The sequence below is a fragment of the Haliotis rufescens genome, unplaced genomic scaffold (genome assembly GCF_023055435.1).
Source record: "Haliotis rufescens isolate VD_foot unplaced genomic scaffold, xgHalRufe1.0.p SCAF_8, whole genome shotgun sequence".
Classification (NCBI taxonomy): Eukaryota; Metazoa; Mollusca; class Gastropoda; order Lepetellida; family Haliotidae; genus Haliotis; species Haliotis rufescens.
Genome location: NW_025964372.1, coordinates 21,811,346 through 21,817,345, shown reverse-complemented (window position 1 = coordinate 21,817,345; position 6,000 = coordinate 21,811,346).

The following is a 6,000-nucleotide window of genomic DNA, read 5'->3' as shown; positions in this document are numbered from 1 at the left end:
TCAAGGCGGAGATATAATACCCGGATCCTCACCAGCAGTCACGTGCTGATTCGCTTACTTCGAACGCAATCACGGTTGCTTCATCTCATCTGACGGAATTTTGAGGAATTTATACAATTTACAGTGTTCGCTCTGTTTTGTTTTTCGATCACAATAATGATGACTTTCTGGACAGTGGTACACGAAATAATAACAAACGTTTTGTTTCATTTCTTTTAAAATATTCACATGTATCATGGCAGAATTTAACGTTATCCCACAGCCAAGATAAATATGATTCATATTTCTAGTATTTTATTGATATAGATTGCGGCGTTAGTTCACGATATATGCATACGTTCAAATTAATATGTCCGGTTTCAAAAGGATTAAAATCATTTAAGTTTATAAACAGATATTATACCACGAGCTCGTAGGAATCAGAATTCGTGCTGTGGCCTAACAGCGACACTTCGCTTATCTCGAACTTCGAGGTAATGCGGTTTTACTATACCTAACTAAATATCGTGAGTATAAATTCTGTGTTAATTGGTATAAACTCTGAATAGCTCTCTCCAAATCGATAACACGGCGTCGTCGAGTCGATTCATCGTTTATGACGAATAACTCGATATATTGTTTTGTATTAATTACGATTGAGAGTTTCACAAAGGACAAGTGATCACGATCCACAAGTTGTATTTCAGAGACAGAGAGAGAGCGAGAGGAAGAGAGAGAGAGAGCGAGAGGGACACACAGAGAGAACGGTCACGGTCACGTGCTGATTCGCTTACTTCGAACGCAATCACGGTTGCTTCATCTCATCTGACGGAATTTTGAGGAATTTATACAATTTACACTTATGTATCTTTCTTTCAGTGTTCGCTCTGTTTTGTTTTTCGATCACAATAGTGATGACTTTCTGGACAGTGGTCGACGAAATAATAACACACGTTTTATTTCATTTTTATAGATACATGTCTCATGCCAGAATTTAACGTTATCCAACAGCCCAGATTAATATGATTCATATTTCTAGTATTTTATTGATACAGATACCGGCGTTATTTCACGATATATGCATACGTTCAAACTGTTCATGTCCGTTTACGAAAGGATTGAAATCTTATAAACAGATATGATTCCACGAGGCGTAGGACTCAAGTTTATGTACGATTAAATCCCCCGTATGGTCCCGGCACAATACGTTCTGTGGTCTAACAGCGAGACTTCGCTTTTCTCGAACAGCGGCTAACTCTATATGTTCCCAAGAACTTCGAGATAAGAGAGAGAGAGAGAGAGAGCCAGAGACAAAGAGAGAGCGGGGGGGCACACAGAGTAAGTGAGTGAGTGAGTTTGGTTTAACGCCGCTTTCAGTAATATTCCAGCAAAATCCCGGCGGGGGACACCAGAAAGAGAGAGAGAGAGGGTGGGGGGGGGGTGGGGGGGGGGTGGGGGGGGGGGGGGGCTGTCTCCGTATACCTTTTCCTTTTGACTGAATCACCAGCCATGAAAAACGAAGGGGAGGGGGGGGGGGGGGGGGCATAATACTCATGCTTGTTGTTTTTCAATATTGAGTACAGAGACAAATAGGTAGACATCGTGACATCCTCACCCCCAATGACTAACACTTCCTGGTGTATTCTAACCCTATACTGTGGGAATGTGTACTATTTCTATAATTCTATATGTATGTAAACAGTGTTTATGTGACAGAAATGGCCCCGCCGCCCTCAGCAAACAGCACCACAGTCCCCGTACCCTAACAAGTGATATTTCCTCCTCATAGACCGCAGATTTGGGTTAATAAGGTCGAAAATCTTCATACAAGTCATGTTCAAACTTTTTAATGTACATTTTATACTTGGGGGCACGGGTGCCCCAGTCGTCTTAGGCGCCGCGATTCGCTTTGCAGAGTTGCGTCCCTTGGGCACGCCAGAAACCTATGATTGTGGGTTCGAATCCCGGTTCGCCCCGATTATGTTTCTAGGTTTGTCAGCACCATATCTGTGCTCGTGGGTTTCACCGAAGTGGTAAACGTCTGAGACCGGCATCACTTCGGGCTTTCCTCCCACATTAAGCTGACACGCCGTGATATAACTGGAATACTGTTAAAAGCGGCGTTAAACCCAACTCACTCACTCACTCACATTTTATACTTAAATAACATGTTTATATTTGTATTTACATAATTAATATGCAATCGTGAAACGTGTGTACATGTTGGAATTAAACAATACCTTTACAAATGTCTTTTCGGGACAAGCACAGTGAAATCTCGATACACCTGACCTCGTCAGACCGGTTCATTGACTACCTTTTGACATTTTTTTTTTAAATGTAGAAATACGATTTAATAGTGTTAGTACTCTTTTGGTCACATCCAATTTTCAGGTCTATACTTTCTTTTGTCCGGCAGTTGATAGATGAATAGATAGACGTATTCCGTTTTGGATTTAAACACTTTCATGAACATGTTTAGATCTAAACATGTTTAGGAATGTGTTTAAATGCTAAACGGAACACACGTTGTTACAGAAAATGAAGCTATATTTTAGGCAGTAAAACATTATATATGTACAACTAAAGGATTTGTGTAAAGAACTGTTCATTCAACAATGTATCTCTCTCTCTCTCTCTCTCTCTCTCTCTCTCTCTCTCTCTCTCTCTCTCTCTCTCTCTCTCTCTCTCGGCATTAGTCCGGACTAGCACAAGCAGCCACACACATACACACACGTGCATGCACGTCGCTATATAAGTGCAATAATCTTGGACGCGACGTTAAACCCCATTTCACCTCACCTCACCTCACCTCCCTCTCTCTCTCTCTCTCTCTCTCTCTCTCTCTCTCTCTCTCTCTCTCTCTCTCTCTCTATCTCTCTCTCTCGCTCTCTCTCTTTCATCTATAGTGTTGTATGCATATATATTGAATTTGAAATTGCGAAATTTTTGTAAATACCAGGGAGAGGGCATTCTAAGTTGGAAGAACTTGTCCCCCAATCCCGTTCACTCCTTGTTCTGATCTTAACATGTTTAGGAATATGTTTAAATCAACGGAACACACATTTTGTGTGCTCTAACACACAGGACCTAGACACATGAAATGAGCTGTCGTCTCATAGCCTAAACACAACATATCCATAATCTAAACGTGTTTAGAATTTAAACTTCTTTAAATTCTAAACATGTTACGACCAATTGTATATCATTGTGTATTATCCTAACAATCTGAACATGTTTAGTGAGTGAGCGAGTTTGGTTTTACGCCGATTTTAGCAATATTCGAGCAGTATCAGGATGGGGACATCAGAAAATGGCTCCACACATTGTCTCCATATGGGGAATCGAACCCGGGCCTTCGCCGTGACGAGCGAACACTTTAACCACTAGGCTACTAAACCGCCCCTAAACATGTTTTAAGTGCATATCAATGGGCATAACGTCAAATGTACAATGTATATTGAAATTAGATGTGCAAATCAGGTTCACAGACACTTGCATAACACTTACACCACTTGGTACAATACTAACATGTTCAAATACACCAAGCTCTGTTAATGGCGACTTGAAAAAATGACATTTGTGACGTGAACAATCTACGTTGCACGCCGCCCTCAGCACAGGTTCCTATCCCACTTTTGAAAGTGTTGCGTTCATAAATGCGTTGATACCGTATGACTAATAGTATTTCAATCATCAACAAAACGAAACCTGACAATAAAAGTGTGTCTGATTATTACGATAGATATTTAATGTTTTTAAGTTAGTCCCCATTCTTCCATATCCCTGTTAAAGCCCAAACAAACGTGTTTAGGTTTGAGTTTAGGATCTTAACACATTTTTTCAGTGTATATGCGCACATACATAAGCGCGCAGATGTACACCCCATGAACGTGACAAATGCCCATCGCATAGATTTCACCTCAACATGCATACTCACATTCACCCAGACATGGCCTACACTTACACACCCACAGCCACACCCACCCACTACACCCAAACCAGGGAGCAGGTATGACACATGTGGCCCCGTTCCACAAAGCGATCTTAAACTATGGAATCTGCGATAGTCGTAGCCCTAAGATCGCTTTGTGAAACAGGTCCAGTGTAGTAGCGTGAAGGACTACAAATCAATTTGTCCAGGGACCACTTGCACAAAGCGACCTTAGCGCTAAAATGATCGTAGCATACTTTAACATAGGCTTAAGATAATCTTAACATTAACATTGCTTTTTGTGAGCTGGCCCTGGAATAATTGTACAAAGGGGGGCAACTCCTATTCCTGAATATAGTCTTCCACGAGTCTTACTCACACCATCCTTGCACAGAAGCTTCTTCCATTTGCCTTTAGGCTTTCAAAGATGCTTATTCAAATTGTTGTTATAATTGTATTTCATTTCATCGGCATTGGGGTAAGACACTTGCCTAACATTTATATGAATGGTGGTATTTGTATTTGTAGAATAGATGCTTTCTGTGCTAACAGGTAACAGTTTGACAGGTGTGTAGATTGACATAGGCATATTGAATGAATATCTTGTATAGAATTAACATGTAACATAAGCGTTTGTTACAGTTTAAGCTCTTATCAGTCCCGTTAACGCGAACAATAATCGATCGTCCCTGCTTATTTCAAAACGTTGTTGTACTGGTATTTACTCAGACTCGACAAGAAAATACTCAGGAAAATTACGAGGTTAAAACGATACCAAAGTATGTAACTGAAAGTAAGAAGGGTTTTCACGTTTTGACAAACCACTTGAAACAGGTGCGGTTTGCAGTCCTCGTGTAAATATTAATATTATATTAATCCCCTTATGCAGCCAAAGCTCTATTAAATTATGCGACATATGTAAAGGGGTTAGATTCATTACACTTTTTGTGACTAAAAAGTGTCAAGCATACTTCCAGAAAGGATGTTGTTTACTTTTCTCAGAATTAGGTAAGTAGTATTTTCTCCATCTTCCGGTTACGTGAAACACGGTGTTGCTGCACTGCCTTATAAGGGGATCGTGAGGTATGTTAATGCCATCATGAAGAAGCTCAGTGTTGTAGATTCCAATACCTTTCAGATTATTGTGAGATTAGAAAACCTATTTATGTGCGTATTTTCACGAAAAAATGTTGTTTAATGCGCCCGTCCCATGTACGAGTACAACGAGTGTTGTGTGCCTGAAGCAAAATGACTTTAGAAGTCTTATTTTCTGGAGATTGGTAAATATTCCTCGAGAATGTAACGAAAATAAACCCGTCTCGTAGGTAGAGGATACTTTCCTGAACAGCCGTGTTATAGATTAGGTAAATTCTTTAAAAAATGTCAGAAATGTATCGTTTTAGGGAACCATATATCAGATGGATATGAGCGATAAAACGAGATTTTTTTTAAAAACGAACGACACGTTTGTTTCGGCTAAATCCAAACTGTTATAGTATTTATTCGCGAAACAGTGCGCACATTGAGAAAGGAGCCACCATTGTCCGAAGCTTAATGAAGATAAAGCCCACCTCACTAAGATTGTCTCTCGATGTATCAGCACAAGTCTAAAAGTAGCCGAGGATGATATACACACCTTTAACGACGATTGTTGACTAATAATCCATGTACACAATCTCATGAAAAACGTCACTACAACAGCCCACTGCAGTGTGAGTTATACGAGTCGTGTCTGTCGCACATTGTAACTTTGCTGGATGTTTGAAACGTGATTAAATAGCATTCCACAACATAATGAATGGGCTAGATTATTAGTTTAGTTGTAGCAAAATTTAATATTGCTTGCAAGTTTTGATTTTTATATGTCTTTGGTCTTAAAACATGGAAACAGTTTCCATCTCGTGTGGGAAGGAATGTCCTAGGCAAGTTCTTCCCCAGGAAAGGAATAGCCTTGGCCAGTTCTTCCCATCCCTAGCCAGTTCTTCCCATCCCTGGCCAGATCTATCAAATGTTAACATGTCTTAGGTGATGAAGGTTCAGCCTAGGCCATATCCTTCCTCCCTCCTCTGGATTTCAGATATGCTGAA